Raw genomic sequence first — 20,919 nt, forward strand, 5'->3', positions numbered from 1 at the left:
CACTGGCTTAGAAAAGGCAAAAAGCTAGCAATTGTGTGACCTGTCTCTCCTCCTGCATCTGTGACAAGCCCTGCTAAACTCTCACAGGATTTTTTCCTACTGAACATAGAGGCAATCTCTGACTTCTTCTAGACATGGCTCTCATAACAGCCAGTAGTTACTCTATTTGATGGGACCTGGCATACAAAGTGAGACATCCTTATGGCCCTTCCCTGGAGCATGCCCACCTGGAAACAAAGATGGCTCTATTACCATACTTAACATTGGTTTTAAATTTCAATGCAATGGGCCCTATTGGGACTGATGAGCTGGAGAAACAAAATGAAGCCTGATCATTTTTATAACTGCATAATTTTCATCAGTTTAGAATGTTATCTAAAAGGGAAAATTGTAAGAGTGGGGGACAATTATGAGATCTGTGCAATAGCATGGTTTGTGGTGGATAGTTGAGGAGGTCCTGACTATAGGCTTCCTTTGCTGAATGAAGGAAAAGCTTAGTTCATCTCTGATTGTGAAAGAGTAGAACAGTGGGAAATCAGACTTGAGTGGAGAAGCTCTCACATTGTAATGGATTTCATAAGATTGGAAAAAAGTCAGAGCGTCAAGCCAAAATAGTTTTGCAATTTTGAGGACATACATGAAATTTATAAATCAAGTGTATATAGTTGATTAAATAGAATTATAGAAATAAAATGCCAAGTGACAACACTTGGCTGGTATGTAGAAAAGACTCTTTCTTTTTTTTTTTTCTTTTTGAGATGGAGTCTTGCTCTGTCATCTGTCACTCAGGCTGGAGTGCAGTGGTACGATCTTGGCTCACTGCAACCTCCCACCTCCTGGGTTCAAACAATTCTTCTGCCTCAGCCTCCCTAGTAGCTGGGACTACAGGTGCGTGCCACCGCACCAACTTAATTTTTGTATTTTTAGTAGAGATGAAGTTTCTATCTATTATCTATTTATCCACTTACATACTTATGTATCTATTATCTATTTCTATAATTTCTCTTTATCTCTTATCTATCTATATTATCTCTATCTTTTATCTTTATCAGTCATCTGTCACTTGTTTCTAATTCTCTGTCATCTCTCTATATCTATCATTATCTCTTTTTCTATCAGTCATCTATCTTACTACTACCAGTATCATAACATAGGGATGTGATTTTTCAGCTTAGAATAAATAACCTCACTGGGCGCAGTGGCTCACGCCTGTAATCCCAGCACTTTGGGAGGCCAAGGAAGACAGATCACAAGGTCAGGAGTTCGAGACCAGCCTGGCCAATATGGTGAAACCCCAATTCTACTAAAAATACAAAAATTAGCCAGGCATGGTGGCATGCGCCTGTTGTCCCAGCTACTCCGGAGGCTGAGGCAGAAGAATTGCTTGAACCTGGAAGGCAGAGGTTGTGGTGAGCTGAGATCATGCCACTGCACTCCAGCCTGGGTGACAGAGCAAGACTCTGATGTCAAAAAAAAAAAAAAAAGAAGAATAAATCTCCCAACATTTCTGTTAAGTGTCCTGAATTCCACCAATGGATAGCTATTCTTTTATTCATTATCTGCTTTTTATCAATACCGTGGTCTATTAGTCCGTTTTCATGCCACTGATAAACACATACCGGAGACTGGGTAATTTATAAAGAAAAAGAGGTTTAATAGACTTATAGTTCCACTTGGCTGGCAGGGCTCACAATCATGGTGGGAGGTGAAAGGCAAGTCTTACATGGTGGCAGGCAAGAGAGAATGAGAGCCAAGTGAAAGGAGAAACCCCTTATAAAACATTAGCTCTTGTGAGACTTATTCAGTAACAGGGGACTAGTATGGGGGAAACCACCCTACGATTCAGTTATCTCCCATCAGATCCGTCCCACAGCACATGGGAATTATGGGAGCTACAATTCAAGATGAGATTTGGGCAGGGACACAGCCAAACCATATCACGTGGTATAAAAATGTAGTTTATGTTTTAAATATCTGTTTATGCCTTCTGACTGGTCTGTGCTCTTTAAATTAGGGGCTGTTAATTAGCCCTTTTTCAGTCTAGACTGGTGGCTAGAAAACTCAGGGAACCCTTAAGAATATGTGGATTGAATGGAAAGTTAATCTTTAACTTCTCAATCAGGAATTAAAAGCATGATTTATTACTGTAGATTACTTACCCAGAATGTATGCTAACTCATCTTATGTAGTGTGTAAACATAACATTTAATGACATTGTCTTACACACTGGAAAGTGTTTTTTTCTTTTTTTTTTTTTTTTCCTTTTTAGCTATTTTTCTGCTTCTGTGGTTATGATGTGGGTAGTCTCACCTGGACACTGTGTGTCCTTAATACTTGATGTTTATTTAGTCAACCGTTTAAATAAAAGGAGAACATGTCTCAGGCCCAGGATTTCAAAGGGTTACTGTATGTAGGTAGAATTTAATAAAATAGCTTTTAAAAAACTTATTTGTATTTCATCCTGAAGGTGACAGTGAAAAGCGAATTTATCCATTGGAGTTAAAAATGATTTAATTGTTAATAGCTATCATGATGTAAGTGTTGTTCAAATATGCTACTGTTCAGTACATGTGAATTTTTATTGGATATGGACCTGTCTCTTTTCTTATGTGGAAGTCTATCTCAGTCTCAATGACTGCCTGGACTTATCTCTGTCTTGTTCTTGATGTCTCCGCCTTCATTGATTTTATTCTATTTCTTAATTTTCTTCTTATATTTATAGCCCTTCTTTCCTTTTTCTTCTAATCATGAAACAAAGTTTAAATGATTATTTTTATTATTAGACATAATTACAGAGCTCTATATTCTGTATTCTGCTTTTGAAAATTTGATGACTATTACATTTTAGTTCTATGTAAAATCTTGTATAAATAGCTTAGGTTATTTTCCTCCTTTAAAGTAGTAGTAGAAAGAAAAGTTCCTCCTCCCATAAAAGAATAGTATTATATACTTGTTTAAAAATAAAAGTTCCTTGAATCATTTTTCCCATTTGTTTACTTTTCTGCGCTATTTCTGTTACAGAGATGTTTGTTAACATAAAGCTTTACATATAGTTTTCTAAAATGCATACATTTTTAATTGTAGAAAAATTTATTTTTACAAAAACGTGGTGTCCTTAAGATTTTTGAGGAAACATCTAGAGTCCCAAGATATCTTTTTTTTTTTTTTCTTTTTCTTTTTTTTTTTATTATACTTTAAGTTCTAGGGTACATGTGCATAACGTGCAGGTTTATTACATATGTATACTTATGCCATGTTGGTGTGCTGCACCCATCAACTCGTCAGCACCCATCAATTCATCATTTATATCAGGTATAACTCCCAATGCAATCCCTCCCCCCTCCCCCCTCCCCATGATAGGCCCCGGTGTGTGATGTTCCCCTTCCCAAGTCCAAGTGATCTCATTGTTCAGTTCCCACCTATGAGTGAGAACATGCGGTGTTTGGTTTTCTCTTCTTGTGATAGTTTGCTAAGAATGATGGTTTCCAGCTGCATCCATGCCCCTACAAAGGACCCAAACTCATCCTTTTTGATGGCTGCATAGTATTCCATGGTGTATATGTGCCACATTTTCTTAATCCAGTCTGTCACAGATGGACATTTGGGTTGATTCCAAGTCTTTGCTATTGTGAATAGTGCCGCAATAAACATACGTGTGCATGTGTCTTTGTAGTAGAATAATTTATAATCCTTTGGGTATATACCCAGTAGTGGGATGGCTGGGTCATATGGTACATCTAGTTCTAGATCCTTGAGGAATTGCCATACTGTTTTCCATAATGGTTGAACTAGTTTACAATCCCACCAACAGTGTAAAAGTGTTCCCTATTTCTCCACATCCTCTCCAACATCTGTTGTTTCCTGACTTTTTAATGATTGCCATTCCAACTGGTGTGAGATGGTATCTCATTGTGGTTTTGATTTGCATTTCTCTGATGGCGAGTGATGATGAGCATTTTTTCATGTGTCTGTTGGCTGCATGAATATCTTCTTTTGAGAAATGTCTGTTCATATCCTTTCCCCACTTTTTGATGGGGTTGTTTGTTTTTTTCTTGTATATTTGTTTGAGTTCTTTGTAGATTCTGGATATTAGCCCTTTGTCAGATGAGTAGGTTGCAAAAATTTTCTCCCATTCTGTAGGTTGCCTGTTCACTCTGATGGTAGTTTCTTTTGCTGTGCAAAAGCTCTTTAGTTTAATTAGAACCCATTTGTCAATTTTGGCTTTTGCTGCCATTGCTTTTGGTGTTTTAGACATGAAGTCCTTGCCCATGCCTATGTCCTGAATGGTACTACCTAGATTTTCTTCTAGGGTTTTTATGGTATTAGGTCTAACATTTAAGTCTCTAATCCATCTTGAATTAATCTTCGTATAAGGGGTAAGGAAAGGATCCAGTTTCAGCTTTCTACTTATGGCTAGCCAATTTTCCCAGCACCATTTATTAAATAGGGAATCCTTTCCCCATTTCTTGTTTCTCTCAGGTTTGTCAAAGATCAGATGGCTGTAGATGTGCGGTATTATTTCTGAGGACCCTGTTCTGTTCCATTGGTCTATATCTCTGTTTTGGTACCAGTACCATGCTGTTTTGGTTACTGTAGCCTTGTAGTATAGTTTGAAGTCAGGTAGCGTGACGCCTCCAGCTTTGTCCTTTTGACTTAGGATTGTCTTGGCATTGCGGGCTCTCTTTTGGTTCCATATGAACTTTAAAGCAGTTTTTTCCAATTCTGTGAAGAAACTCATTGGTAGCTTGATGGGGATGGCATTGAATCTATAAATAACCTTGGGCAGTATGGCCATTTTCACGATATTGATTCTTCCTATCCATGAGCATGGTATGTTCTTCCATTTGTTTGTGTCCTCTTTGATTTCACTGAGCAGTGGTTTGTAGTTCTCCTTGAAGAGGTCCTTTACATCCCTTGTAAGCTGGATTCCTAGGTATTTTATTCTCTTTGAAGCAATTGTGAATGGAAGTTCATTCCTGAATTGGCTCTCTGCTTGTCTGTTACTGGTGTATAAGAATGCTTGTGATTTTTGCACATTAATTTTGTATCCTGAGACTTTGCTGAAGTTGCTTATCAGCTTAAGGAGATTTTGGGCTGAGGCGATGGGGTTTTCTAAATATACAATCATGTCATCTGCAAACAGGGACAATTTGACTTCTTCTTTTCCTAACTGGATACCCTTGATTTATTTCTCTTGCCTGATTGCCTTAGCCAGAACTTCCAACACTATGTTGAATAGGAGTGGTGAGAGAGGGCATCCCTGTCTTGTGCCAGTTTTCAAAGGGAATTTTTCCAGTTTTTGCCCATTCAGGATGATATTAGCTGTGGGTTTGTCATAAATAGCTCTTCTTATTTTGAGGTACGTTCCATCAATACCGAATTTATTGAGCGTTTTTAGCATGAAGGGCTGTTGAATTTTGTCAAAAGCCGTTTCTGCATCTATTGAGATAATCATGTGGTTCTTGTCTTTGGTTCTGTTTATATGCTGGATTACATTTATTGATTTGCGAATGTTGAACCAACCTTGCATCCCAGGGATGAAGCCCACTTGATCATGGTGGATAAGCTTTTGGATGTGCTGCTGAATCCGGTTTGCCAGTATTTTATTGAGAATTTTTGCATCGATGTTCATCAGGGATATTGGTCTAAAATTCTCTTTTTTTGTTGTGTCTCTGCCAGGCTTTGGTATCAGGATGATGTTGGGCTCATAAAATGAGTTAGGGAGGATTCCCTCTTTTTCTATTGATTGGAATAGTTTCAGGAGGAATGGTACCAGCTCCTCCTTGTACCTCTGGTAGAATTCAGCTGTGAATCCATCTGGTCCTGGACTGTTTTTGGTGGGTAGGCTATTAATTGTTGCCTCAATTTCAGAGCCTGCTATTGGTTTATTCAGGGATTCAACTTCTTCCTGGTTTAGCCTTGGGAGAGTGTAAGTGTCCAGGAAATTATCCATTTCTTCTAGATTTTCTAATTGATATGCATAGAGGCATTTATAGTATTCTCTGATGGTTGTTTGTATTTCTGTGGGGTCAGTGGTGATATCCCCTTTATCATTTTTTATTGCATCTATTTGATTCCTCTCTCTTTTCTTCTTTATTAGCCTTGCTAGTGGACTGTCAATTTTGTTGATCTTTTCAAAAAACCAACTCCTGGATTCATTGATTTTTTGGAGGGTTTTTTGTGTCTCTATCTCCTTCAGTTCTGCTCTGATCTTAGTTATTTCTTGCCTTCTGCTAGCTTTTGAATGTGTTTGCTCTTGCCTCTCTAGTTCTTTTAATTGTGATTTTAGAGTGTCAATTTTAGATCTTTCCAGCTTTCCCTTGTGGGCATTTAGTGCTATAAATTTCCCTCTACACACTGCTTTAAATGTGTCCCAGAGATTCTGGTATGTTGTATCTTTGTTCTCATTGGTTTCAAAGAACATCTTTATTTCCGCTTTCATTTTGTTATGTACCCAGTAGTCATTCAGGAGCAGGTTGTTCAGTTTCCATGTAGTTGAGCGGTTTTGATTGAGTTTCTTGTTCCTGAGTTCTAGTTTGATTGCACTGTGGTCTGAAAGACAGTTTGTTATAATTTCTGTTCTTGCACATTTGCTGAGGAGTGCTTTACTTCCAATTATGTGGTCAATTTTGGAATAAGTGCGATGTGGTGCTGAGAAGAATGTATATTCTGTTGATTTGGGGTGGAGAGTTCTATAGATGTCTATTAGTTCCGCTTGGTGCAGAGATGAGTTCAATTCCTGGATATCCTTGTTAACTTTCTGTCTCGTTGATCTGTCTAATGTTGACAGTGGAGTGTTGAAGTCTCCCATTATTATTGTATGGGAGTCTAAGTCTCTTTGTAAGTCTCTAAGGACTTGCTTTATGAATCTGGGTACTCCTGTATTGGGTGCATGTATATTTAGGATAGTTAGCTCTTCCTGTTGAATTGATCCCTTTACCATTATGTAATGGTTTAGGGTTTGTTTTGATGGTTTAAAGTCTGTTTTATCAGAGACTAGGATTGCAATCCCTGCTTATTCTGTTCTCCATTTGCTTGGTAGATCTTCCTCCATCCCTTTATTTTGAGCCTATGTATGTCTCTGCATGTGAGATGGGTCTCCTGAATACAGCAGACTGATGGGTCTTGACTCTTTATCCAGTTTGCCAGTCTGTGTCTTTTAATTGGAGCATTTAGTCCATTTACATTTAAGGTTAATATTGTTATGTGTGAACTTGATCCTGCCAGTATGATATTAACTGGTTATTTTGCTCGTTAGTCGATGCAGTTTCTTCCTAGCCTCCATGGTCTTTACATTTTGGCATGTTTTTGCAATGGCTGGTACCAGTTGTTCCTTTCCATCTTTAGGGCTTCCTTCAGGGTCTCTTGTAAGGCAGGCCTGGTGGTGACAAAATCTCTAAGCATTTGCTTATCTGTAAAGGATTTTATTTCTCCTTCACTGATGAAACTTAGTTTGGCTGGATATGAAATTCTGGGTTGAAAATTCCTTTCTTTAAGAATGTTGAATATTGGCCCCCACTCTCTTCTGGCTTGTAGAGTTTCTGCCGAGAGATCTGCTGTTAGTCTGATGGGCTTCCCTTTGTGGGTAACGCGACCTTTCTCTCTGGCTGCCCTTAAGATTTTTTCCTTCATTTCAACTTTGGTGAATCTGGCAATTATGTGTCTTGGAGTTGCTCTTCTCGAGGAGTATCTTTGTGGCGTTCTCTGTATTTCCGGAATTTGAATGTTGGCCTGCCCTACTAGGTTGGGGAAGTTCTCCTGGATGATATCCTGAAGAGTGTTTTCCAACTTGGTTCCATTTTCCCCCTCACTTTCAGACACCCCAATCAGACGTAGATTTGGTCTTTTTACATAATCCCATACTTCTTGCAGGCTTTTCTCATTTCTTTTTCTTCTTTTCTCTTTTGGTTTCTCTTCTCACTTCATTTCATTCATTTGATCTTCAATCGCTGATACTCTTTCTTCCAGTTGATCGAGTCGGTTACTGAAGCTTGTGCATTTGTCACGTATTTCTCGTGTCATGGTTTTCATCTCTGTCATTTCGTTTATGATCTTCTCTGCATTAATTAGTCTAGCTGTCAATTCTTCCACTCTTTTTTCAGGATTTTTAGTTTCTTTGTGCTGGGTACGTAATTCCTCCTTTAGCTCTGAGAAGTTTGATGGACTGAAGCCTTCTTCTCTCATCTTGTCAAAGTCATTCTCTGACCAGCTTTGATCCGTTGCTGGCGATGGGCTGCACTCCTTTGCAGGGGGAGATGCGCTCTTATTTTTTGAATTTCCAGCTTTTCTGCCCTGCTTCTTCCCCATCTTTGTGGTTTTATCTGTCTCTGACCTTTGATGATGGTGACGTACTGATGGGGTTTTGGTATAGGTGTCCTTCCTGTTTGATAGTTTTCCTTCTGACAGTCAGAAGGACTGTCTGTTGGTCTGTTGGAGATTGCTTGAGGTCCACTCCAGACCCTGTTTGCCTGGGTATCAGCAGCAGAGGTTGCCGAAGATAGAATATTGCTGAACATCAAGTATACCTGTCTGATTCTTCCTTTGGAAGTTTCCTCTCAGGGGTGTACTCTACCATGTGAGGTGTGGGGTGTCAGACTGCCCCTAGTGGGGTATGTCTCCCAGCTAGGCTACTCAGGGGTCAGGGACCCACCTGAACAGGCAGTCTGTCCGTTCTCAGATCTCAACCTCCGTGTTGGGAGAACCATGGCTTTCCCCAAAGCTGTCAGACAGAGTCGTTCGCGTCTGCACTGGCCCCTGCTGCTTCCCCTGTTGGTCTTCAGCTGTGCGCTGTCCCCACAGGTGGAGTCTACAGAGACAGGCAGGCTTCCTTGAGCTGCTGTGAGCTCCACCCAGTTCAAGCTTCCCAGTGGCTTTGTTTACCTACTTAAGCCTCAGCAATGGCGGGCGCCCTTCCCCCAGCCTCGCTGCTGCCTTGCGGATAGATCTCCGCAGACTGCTGTGTTAGCAGTGAGGGAGGCTCCGTGGGCGTGGGACCCTCCCGGCCAGGTGTGGGATATATTCTCCTGGTGTGCCTGTTTGCTTAAAGCGCCGTTTTGGGGTGGGAGTTACCCAATTTTCCAGGTGTTGTGTGTCTCAGTTCCCCTGGCTAGGAAAAGGGATTCCCTTCCCCCTTGCGCTTCCAGGTGAGGTGATGCCTCGCCCTGCTTCAGCTCTCACTGGTCGGGCTGCAGCAGCTGACCAGCACCGATTGTCCGGCACTCCCTAGTGAGATGACCCCAGTACCTCAGTTGAAAATGCAGAAATCACTGGTCTTCTGTGTCGCTCGCGCCGGGAGTCGGAGACTGGAGCTGTTCCTATTCGGCCATCTTGCTCCGCCCCCCCAAGATAGCTTTTAATAAAAAGTATTCTCGGAAAATTTTCTTCCAGGTAAAGAAACAATTTTCTGTCTGGTGTTGTTAGTGACTCAAATTAACCATAAGATTTTTATTTTTTATTTTTATTTGTTTATTTATTTATTTTTTATTTTTTGGTCATTCACCTTTATTTCAGTGCTGGTAACCATAAGATTATTTTGTATCATGTGTCTGATCTGACTAATCATGCTAGTGGGATAGGATGTTTTCATTGTTTTAATTTCTCTGATGTAAAATGTCATTTACTTCCCTTAAATGGATGCAGTCTTCCTGAGGCAGAGGAAATTTTATTCTGTGTGAGAGTACACAAGGGCATTTTGCCTCTTTTTGCCAAAGGACATGTTGCAAACATATTTTTTCTCTAAAAGCTATTAAATGATCATATTTGCTCTGAAAATCCAGATGTCTCTCAGAAAGCTTTTCCACGAGGACACTTGATCACAAAGAACCTTTGCTTTGTGTTTTGGGGAAGGATTTTTATTTGTTTCATTAAAACCATACATTGCTGCACTATCTGTCTTTCACTCTTTGAATCAGATGAGCATGTATAACCCTGAAAAAATTCCATACAGGACCTCTGCCCTTGTGTCTCTGTGAATGATCCAGTTGATTGAAAGTTATTATTATTATCCTTCCTTCTAAAGCCGACTTTAAGTCAAACTGTCATTAGGAAATTAGATATGAATTGACACTGTGGTCTTTATGGCATGAAATAGCTCATTTCAAGATCTGCAAATCTTCTTTCAACTCTCTGTATATCAAAATACCAACAAAAGCACACTTTTTTTTTTAAACACAGCTAGACTGTTTACTCATTATTCCATGTGTGTTTTTGTTTTGCAATCATGGAAAAGGTTAGAAGGTAAATTTAAACACAGTTAGATGGTACATTACCAAAGCCAGGAGATTTTATGATGGCAGTTTGCAGCCTTGCTTTGGGCGGTACTCTCTCATGCTGCCTGCATTTAGGGGAATTCTGGCCAAAAGTACCAGCGCCCTCTGTATTTGCTGCTGCATACAATAGAAAGGGATTTGGTGTGTATTGTCATTCTCACTTTCAGGAACAGTGCCCCTTAGATGCCATGTCAGATTACAAATCTCTTTGCAGTCATAAAACCCCATGCTGCCTTATATTGGATTATCATTTTAAGTTATGGAACAAACATTTGACATTAGGTTTGGGGGTGAAAGTTGACAAGTGAAATGACATACCAAAGCTATTAACACAGAAGCTGCTTTATAATCTTACTAGTGACCAATTATAACCACAAAAGAAGAGCTACAATGTCTACAATTGAAAAAGTTTTAAAAAATAGAATTGATATTCTCCAGAGTAATGCAGATGAATTAATAAGAAATGTTTTGAGAGCTTATGGATCTCAGACTTCCCTCTAAGGAAAGTGGAGAGGATTTATTTTTCCAAACATAGGCTATACACGATTAATAAGTTACTTATATAGGATATGCACAAAGACTCCCAGCATTTCTTGGACCTGCTGTGGTGAGCCATGGTAAAGTAATATAGAACAATAAGGACAGGAATAGTTGACGCTTAGCTGGATTATTTAAGAGATGAGAAACAGATCAATGATGAAGAACTGAAATTAACAAAGCCAGGATTATACTCTCTGGGAAAGTTCAATGTTCTAATTTCTAAAACCTCTAAGTACTATTTTTTTTCTGGACTCTTACAGTTCATAGACATAAATCTGACCCTATGTAACTTTCTGATTTCCATTACTATTATTTCTCATATTCTGCAACAATTTAATTCTAGCCATTCAGAGATCAATATATCCTTTTTTTTTTTTTTTTTTTTTTTTTTTTTTTACTTATTTTAAAGAAGTAATGCAGGGGTGTATGATAAATCTCTGTATCTTTCACTCAGTTTTGCTGGGAGCCTAAAACTGCTATACAAAATCAAGCCTAGTGTTCCACTTATAAATGTAATTTGGGTGGTTCCAAAGGCCCGTCAAGTCATTTAGGGAATGCAACAGAAGGAACACTAACTTACTTTTTCAGGCCAGTAACATTTTGATATTAAAAACATTTTGATATTAAAATAAATAACAACAGTATGAGGCAAGGAAATTTACAAGACAACATCTCATATAAATGTATATAAAAATTATAAACAAAGCATTGAAAACTCAAGTTGAGTGCCATATATACATACATATATATAACATGACCATAATAGGCTCGTTTCAGTAGTATAATTGGCCCAAGATTTTTAAAGTGTTGATATAATTTAGGTCATAAGCTGAATAAAAAGTAAAAAGTGATCATTTCAGTACTGGCAGAAAAAACAATCCATGTAAAATGCAATATTTCTCTAGAATTTAAGAAAGGCTCTTAGTATTCTAGGAAAAATGGAACATCCTAACTAAATAAAGAACATCTCAAAATTCTATTGTAAGCATTAATTAAATGTTAGGTGTAGAAAGATTCAGTAATACTGATATGTCAGTGCTTCCCCCAAATGATATATTTATTGTAATGCCAATGAAGAATGCTTCTTTGTGGCATCAACAGCTGATTCTAAAATTAAATTGGTAAAGCTGATGACCAAGAGGAACATAGTAGGGTGGCTTGATGTTCCAGTTAGCAACCCTTCCATAAAGCAAACTTTTCCAACTTGTGGCTTGTGGGAGGCATGCAGCCCAGGATGGCTTTCAATGTGGCCCAACACAGATCATAGACTTTCTTAAAACATTATGAGATTTTTTTTTTAGTGATTTTTTTTTTTTTTTAGCTCATCAGCTATTCTTAGTGTTAGTGTATTTTATGTGTGGCCCAAGACAATTCTTCTTCTTTCAATGTGGCCCAGGGAAGCCAAGTGCACTGCTATAAAGCTTTTAGTAATTAGGACAGTAGAATAGAATAGAGAGCCACAAGAAAAACAGCTCATATATGGAAGTATCATATTTGAAAGAGTTGCAAGAAACATCAGTGAGAAGTGAGAACACATTCAGTAAGTGGTGTGGTACCAACTGGCTACCCTTGGATTAAAAATGAGTATGGATTCTGATCTCATATCTTATATGAAAATCAATTCCAGATAGATTAGGGACTTAAATCTGAGAGTCAGAATTTTAACTTCACAAAAAATAAAAGAGAATATCTCTATGGCATTGGGGAAAGAAAGAAATTTTCAGTAAGGTACAAAAAATTGTAAAGTTGATATAAAAATTGATAAAATGACTTGAAGATTAAGAAAATATTTTCATGAGAATCCAATATAATCCACCACAAACACAAAGAATACATTTGGACATAGATCACAGTATTAGCATTCAGAATATGTAGAGAATTAACAGTAAGCAAAAAATAAAAAATAAAATAAAATAAAAAAAGGTAAAAGGTGTAAATACACATTTCATATAAGAAAAAACTAAATTTTCAATCAACATGAGGAAGATATTCAATTGTATAATTCATTAGGAAAATCCAGAATCATAATGAAACACCATTTCACACCCCTCAGATTACCACAAATTTTGAAAAAGACATTTTTTCAGGTTAGCCCTAGGAAAATAATTGTCCCTTATTTCTAAATCTCTCACCACAGCCTTCTCCGAATCTGTAAGATCAACAACGAGAACACAAAATAACACATGATTCATACCTTCAGAATTAGTGAGAGACAGAAAATGGCATGAGTTTCAATGGCAAGTCTGAAAATAACAAGTTCTCGGAGCTGCCACTGAAACTCCACGTTCCCTGGAAGTTTGTGTGTCTCACGTGTGTCCGTGTGAAGAGACCACCAAACAGGTTTTGTGTGAGCAACAAGGGTGTTTATTTCACCTCTGTGTAGGTGGGCTGAGTCCAAAAAAGAAGACAGCCAGCGTGGTGGGATTATCATTACTTCTTACAGGTTTTGGGATAGGTGGTGGAGTTAGGAGCAATGTTTTGCGGGCAGGGGATGGATCCCACAAAGTACATTCTCAAGGGTGGGAAGAATTACCAAGCACCTTCTTCAGGGTGGGGATGATTACAAAGTACAGTGATCAGTTAGGGTGGGGCAGAAACAAATCTCAATGGTGGAATGTCATCAGTTAAGGCTATTTTCACTTGTTTTGTGGATCTTCAGTTGCTTCAGGCCATCTGGATGTGTACGTGCAGGTCACAGGAGATATGATGGCTTAGCTTGGGCTCAGAGGCCTGACATTCCTGTCTTCTTATATTAATAAGAAAAATAAAACTAAATAGTGGTAAAGTCTTGGGGTGGTGAAAATTTTTGGGGGTGGTATGGAGAGATAATGGGCGATGTTTCTCAGGGCTGCTTTGAGAGGGATTAAGGGCAGCGTGGGAACCTAGAGTGGGAGAGATTAAGCTGAAGGAAGATTTTGTGGTAAGGGGTGATATTGTGGGGTTGTTAGAAGAAATGTTTGTCATATAGAATTATTGGTGATGGCCTGGATACAGTTTTGTATGAATTGAAAAACTAAATGGAATAAGAGAGGGAGAGAAACAGGTATTAAAGGACTAAGAATTGGGAGGACCCAGGACTTCTAATTAGAGAGTGCCCAAGGAGGTTCAGCATAGCCCTGCCAGCAAAGATTATTTATTTACTTTAAGAGGGAGTTAAGAGTGGCGGTTTGGGGATAGCACCAGGAGATATCAGCTATGAAGGCTTGGAGAAACGGTGTAAACCGGCAGTGTAAACAAGAGCAGGGCATTTATGAGGAGTTCAGAACGGCGAATAGGAGTATGACTAGACAGAAGAGAGTAGGGATGACAAGTTTTTTGGGGCACAGTCCAAGTTGGTCTGGTGTCTGGAATGAGACTGGGGCCTAATAAAAAGGAGTGTCCATATAGGAGCTCAAACGGGCTGTACCCTGTAGCATTCTGAGGACAGGCCTGAATTCCAAGGAGGGCAAGTGGTAAAAGTATTGTCCAGTCCTTTTTAAGTTGGTGGTTGAGCTTGGTGAGGTAAATACCATTAGTCTGTTCTACCTTTCCTGAAGATTGAGGAGGGTAAGGGATATAAAGGTTTCACTGAATACCAAGAGCCTGAAAAACTGCTTGGGTGATTTGACTAATAAAGGCTGATCTGCTATCAGACTGCATAGAGGTGGGAAGGCCAAACCGAGGAATTATGTCTGACAGAAGGGAAGAAATTTCCTTCTCAGACCCTGTGGGAAAGGCCTCTACCCACCCAGTGAAAGTGTCTACCCAGATCAAGAGGTATTTTAGTTTCCTAACTCAAGGCATGTGAGTAAAGTCAACTTGCCAGTCCTGGGTGGGGACAAATCCCCGAGCTTGATGTGTAGGGAAGGGAGGGGACCTGAGAAATTCTTGAGGAGTAGTAGAATAGCAGATGGAACACTGAGAAGTGATATTTTAAGGATAGATTTCCACAATGGAAAGGAAATGAGAGGTTCTAAGAGGCAGACTAGTGGCTTGCAACCTACATAGAAGAGGTTATGAAATGATGACAGAATAGAATGGGCCTATAAGGCTGGAAGGAGATATTTTCCTTGGTCAAAGAACTATTTGCCTTGTGTGGGAAGAGATTGATAGGTGGAAGTCTCAGTGGAAGAGTAGGTGGGAGTGACCGATAAGAAGGAGAAAAACTGGTCATGAGGGACAGAAGTTGGAATGCTAACTGCTTTTTAGCTACCTTATCAGCATAAGTATTGCCCTGAGAAATGAGATCTGATGCCTTTTGGTGGTTCTTGCAGTGAATGACTCCAGCTTCCTTTGGAAGTAAAGCAACCTTGAGTAGAGTTTTTGTTTTGTTAAAGAGGCATTAATGATGAAGGACCCTTGCATAGTGAGGAAACTTCTTTCTGCCTATATAACAGCATGGTGTTGCAGGATATGGAAGATATATTTAGAGTCAGTGTAAATATTGATGTGTAGTCCCTTTGCAAGAGTGAAGGCTCAACTTAAGGCAATGAGTTCAGCTTACTGAGAGGTAGTGGAGTGGGGCAGAGCAGTAGCCTCGATGATAGATGTGGAAGATACTATAGCATAGCCTGCCTTTGCTGGTGAGTGGTGATTAGGCCTGGTGGAACTGCCATCAATAAACCAAGTGTGATCAGGGTGAGGAATAGGAAAGAAGGAAATATGGGGAAATGGAGTGAATGTCAGTTGTATCAGAGAGATACAGTCATGGGGGTCAGGTGTGGTATCTGGAATAATGTGGGAGGCCGGATTGAAGTCCGGGCCAGGAACTATGGTAACTGTGAGAGACTCAACAAAGAGTGAGTACAGCTGAAGGAGCTGGGAAGCAGAAAGTATATGTGTCAGGTGTGAGGAAGAAAATAGATTTTGGAAGTTATGAGAACTGTAGAGAATGAGTTGAGCATAGTTTGTGATTTTGAGGACCTCTAAAAATATTAGGGCAGCAGCAGCCACCACACACAGACATGAGGGCTAAGCTAAAACAGTAAGGTCAAGTTGCTTGGACAGAAAGGCTACAGGGCATGGTCCTGGCTCTTGCATAAGAACTCCAACTGCATAGCCCTGCACTTTGGCTGTGCGTAATGAAAAGGGTTGGGATGAGTTAGGGACAGCTAGTGTGGGGGCAGATTCTAGGGCTGTTTTTAAGGAACAGAAAGAGGAGTGGCAAAAGGATTTAGGATCTATGGGGTCAGCTAGGTTTGCTTTTGTGAGTTTATGTAATGGTTTTGTTAGGATGGCAAAACCAGGTTCTGAAGGCGAAAGTATCCTACCATGCCCAGGAAGGAAAGGAGTTGTTGTTTTGTAGAAGGGGATGGGGTTTGGGAGATTAGTCAGACACGATCAGCAGGGAGAGCACGTGTTTTCATGAAGAATTATGTTGAGATAGATAATGGACAAGGAAGAAATTTGGACTTGACTGAAGTAATGGGGGCTGTCCACAAAGCCTTGCGGCAGTAGAGCCCAGGTAATTTGCTGAGCCTGATGGGTGTCAGGGTCAGTCCAAGTGAAAACAAAGAGAGGCTGGGATGAAGAGTACAAAGAAATAGTGCAGAAAGCATGTTTGAGATCCAGAATAGAATAATGGGTTATGGAGGGGTTGTGGAGGGAGGTATTGAGGATAGGAGAGTACATGGCTTTGGCACCACGGGGTGGATAGGCAAGACAATTTTGTTGATAAGGTGCAGATCCTGAACTAACCTGTAAGGCTTGTCTGGTTTTCGGACAGGTAAAATGGGGGAATTGTAAGGAGAGTTTATAGGCTTTAAAAGGCCGGGCTGTAACAGGACAGTGATAGCAGGCTTTAATCCTTTTAAAGCATGCTGTGGGATGGGATATCGACATTGAGCATGGTGTGATTAGGTTTTAATGGGATGGTAAGTGGTGCATCATTCGTCACCAAAGAGGAAGTAGAGGTATCCTATATACTTTTGGATTAAGGTGGAAGGATATGAGAGGAAGATGAGAAGGAGGCTTTGGGTTGGGAAGAAGGGTAGAAATGAGATATGGCTGTAGTCCAGGAATAGTCAGGGAAACAGATAATTTAGTTAAAATGTCTCGATCAAAACAGGGAACTGGGCAGGTGGGGATAACTAAAAAGGAGTGCATAAAAGAATATTGTCCAAGTTGGTACCGGAGTTGGGGAGTTTTAAGAGGTTTAGCAACCTGGCCGTCAATACCCACAATGGTTATGGAGGCAAGGGAAACAGGCCCTTGAAAAGAAGGTAATGTGGAGTGGGTAGCCTCCATATTGATTAAGAAGGGGACAGACTTACCCTCCACTGTAAGAGTTACCCAAAGCGTCTGTGTTGGTCCTGTAGGTTTCTGAGGCGATCGGGCAGTGTCAGTCTTCAGCTGCTAAGCCGAGAAGATCTGGGAGGGAGTCAGTCAGAGAGCCTTGGGCCAGAGTTCCAGGGACTCTGGGAGTGGCTGCCAGGTGAGTTGAACAGTCTGATTTTCAGTGGAGTCCCACACAGATGGGACATGGCTTAGGAGGAATCCGGGGCTGCAGGCATTCCTTGGCCCGGTGGCCAGATTTCCAGCACCTGTACCAAGCTCCTGGGGGTGGAGGTTCTGGAGGAACCCCTGGCAGCTGCGGTTCAGGTGTCTGGAGTTCTTGTGTGCTAGAGATGTTCTTGTGTGCTGAAGGCAAGGAATTGCAACTCAGAAATAAGTTGCTACTTGGCTGCCTCTACTGTATTATTGTACACCTTGAAGGCAAGGTTAATTAAGTCCTGTTGTGGTGTTTGAGAGCTGGAATTTAATTTTTCCAGCTTATTGAATGTCAGGAGCAGATTGGGTAATAAAATAAAATATTGAGAATAAGACAGCCTTCTGACCTTTTAGGGTCTAGGGCTGTAAAGCGTCTCAGGGTTGCTGCCGAACGGGCCATGAACTGGACTGGGTTTTTGTATTTTATGAAAAAGAGCCTAAACGCTAACTGATTTGTGAGAGGTTGGATAAATAAAATGGAGCATTAACCTTGACTATGCCTTTAGCTCCAGCCACCTTTTTAAGAGGAAATTGCTGGGCAGCAGGTCAGGGAGGGATAGTCACGGAACAAAACAGTAAGCCAGACCGGGTGTGAGGAGGGGAGATGACAAAAGGATTATAGGGTGGGGGAGCGGAGGCTGAGAAAAAATTGGGACCTAGCTCAGCCTGGCGAGGAGCAGCCTCGGGAGGAGAGGAGAGGTCAGATGGGTCCATAGAAAAGGAAGATTCAAAAGGCTCAGAGACGCTTGGGGTTGGGACTGAAGGGACAGGCGGGAGGGAAAGAAGCAAGATTTGGGACAAGTTGCACTGGGAACGGAGACTAGGGAGGAACCAATGTGTAAAAGAATGTCTGGACGTCAGGCACCTCAGACCGTTTGCCCATTTTACGAGAAGAATTATTTAGATCTTGTAGGATGGAAATATCGAAAATGCCATTTTCTGACTATTTGAAACCACTGTCGAGTTTGTATTAGGGTCAAGCAGCATTGCAGAAGAAAATAAGAAGCTTAGATTTTAGGTCAGGCAAGAGTTGAAGAGGTTTTAAGTTCTTGAGAACACAGGCTAAGGGAGAAGAAGGAGGAATGGAGGGTGGAAGGTTGCCCTTAGTGAAGGAGGCAAGTTTAAAGAGAAGGGTAGAGACACAGAGAGAAGGGGTGGGAGTGCTTGCCCCCCCAGGAAAGTGGAAACAGGGTGAGAGGGGCTTGCCCCGCAAGAAAGTGGAGAAAGGTTGGGGGGTGCTTGCCCCCAGGAAAGTGGAGAAGGGTGGGAGGTGCCTGTCCTCCAGGAAACTGGAAAAGGGGTAGAGACACAGAGAGAAGGGTTGGGGAGTGCTTGCCCCCCAGGAAAGTGGAGAAGGTGTGGAGACATGGAGAGAAGGGATCAGGGGTTGTTTGCTCCCCAGAAAAGCGGTGCTTGCTGCTAGGAGCGAAAGACCAAGGCAGGCGTCCCCATGTGGTCAGACACCTCTGACATGTAGGTGAATAATCAAGAAGGCATCCCCATGTGATTAAACACCAAGGGACTTGTCTTCCCAAGTCCGTGACTGGCGCCAGAGTTTTGAATCCACGGATAAAACACGTCTACTTTGTCTCTACCAGAAAAGGAAAGGTACTGAAATTAAGAGGAGGGAGAGATTGAAGGGTGGCTCCAAGACTGAAAGGAGAAAGAGGTTGAGGGATAGTGAGAGAGGTTGGAGAAATCACTTCTCCAACCTCTTACCTGATTTAAAATCCGTGAGATGTTCCTTGGGCTGGTTGGTCTGAAGACCTGAAGTTGTAGGTGGATCTCTTCATGGAGTGAGGGTGAGGACAGGGGACTGATCTCCCAAAGGAGTCCCGCTGATCCGGGTCTTTGGCATCAAATGTCTCACGTGTGTCCATGTGAAGTGATCACCAAACAGGCTTTGTGTGAGCAACAAGGCTGTTTATTTCACCTGGGTGCAGGGGGGCTGAGTCCGAAAAAGGAGGCAGCCAGCATGGTGCGATTATCATTAGTTCTTACAAGTTTTGGGATAGGCGGTGGAGTTAGGAGCAAATGTTTTGTGGGCAGGGGCTGGATCCCACAAAGTACATTCTCAAGGGTAGGGAGAATTACAAAGAACCTTCTTAAGGGTAGGGGAGATTACAAAGTACATTGATCAGTTAGGGTGGGGCAGAAACAAATCATAATGGTGGAATGTCATCAAGGCTATTTTCACTTATTTTGTGGCTCTTCAGTTACTTCAGGCCATCCGGATATATGCGTGCAGGTCACTAGGGATATGATGGCTTAGCTTGGGCTCAGAGGCCTGACATTGTGGGTTTGGGGAAAAGAAGGGTAAGTTAATTAGAAAAATCTCTATGGACAAAGAAATGGGAAGGAGGGAAGGTAAAATATAGAAAAGGATGGCGCTGTGCCAAGAGGAGCCGTTGAGCACAGGAGCTTGAAGCTGTAGTGAGGTGTGATTGCACCACTGCAGTCCAGCATGGGCAACAAAGTGAGACCTTGTCTCAAAAAAAAAAAAAAAAAAAAAAAAAAAAGAAAGAAAAAGAAAAAAAAAATCCTCTGGACGGAAAAACTCCAGCACCAAGTATTAAGTTGTCAAATGAAATTCTGGAAACCTGGGAGTTATCAACATCAATTACAAATCTGAGAGTGTCCAGAGATGGCTTTTTGGGGGGGGGTGGAGGTGGAAGAAGGAGGTAAGTAGAGAAAGGGTAGAGTGCCCCTTCAGATTTGATAGTGACATGAAAGCAGAATGAAATTAAATTAAGGATGCTCTAGCACTTAAAGAGAAACAAAACATTTTAACTCCCACTTTTCCCCATCACCACCAAAGCAGGCATCAAAAAGACTGCACTTCCCTGTAGTGATAGAAAAGTATGCTATTGAACCAGAAATTCATTTCATGAAAACGCATCGGAATTAAAAGAGAGAGAGAGACCAATTTCAAATAAAGCTATGTAACAAGAAAACAGAAATGCAAATCAAAATATTTCAGGAAAAATCTCTCAAAAAAAGAATTGAAACAGGAGGAAACAATAACACAACATTCACACCTGAATTAAATGGCCCTCAAACATTCAAGCAAGCACTTGGAAATCTAAAAAGTCCATCTATTATCAGAAATTAAGAAAAGAAAGGAGGTGGAGGCAGAGGAAGAGGAGCAGACGTGGCAGCAAAAAGGAGCCAGATGAAGATAAATAAGAGGACAATGAAGATGGAAACCAAGAAGGAGAAAGCGGGGAAGGGCAGCAGTGATGAGAGTTGACTAACAAAATAAAGTAAAATGGAATAAGTTACAATGTGTCAAGGAATAATATGCCTGTCTCTCCCAGGTTGTATGGCTCTCCAGGTAGCATTGAGAGTTTTGATATGCTTCTTGTGGAAGTATGAATTGTACATCTATTTTGGATAGCAGTTTGGCATTGTCTATACATATGGCTATGTATCACAGAGTAATTCTGTATACTCATTATGGGAATATGAATCATACATCAATTTTGGATAGCAGTTTGGCATTAACTATTAAAATTGAAGATATTATACTCTGCACTCAGAATTCTAGCTCTTGCGCAACATAATCTAAAGCAGGGATCCGCAAACCACAGCCCATTGGCCAAATCTGACCTACTTTCCTAATTTTGTAAATAAAGTTTTATTG

At 40.8% G+C, this 20,919-nt stretch overlaps 1 protein-coding gene across 1 annotated transcript in view; it reads left to right on the forward strand.

Annotated features, from left to right (window-relative positions):
* Window positions 1-20,919, forward strand: part of PXDNL (peroxidasin like) — a 513,952-nt gene that overhangs the window by 431,191 nt on the left and 61,842 nt on the right. The gene's annotated exons all lie outside the window — the stretch shown is intronic.

Source organism: Rhinopithecus roxellana, chromosome 9 (assembly GCF_007565055.1).
Source record: "Rhinopithecus roxellana isolate Shanxi Qingling chromosome 9, ASM756505v1, whole genome shotgun sequence".
Lineage (NCBI taxonomy): Eukaryota > Metazoa > Chordata > Mammalia > Primates > Cercopithecidae > Rhinopithecus > Rhinopithecus roxellana.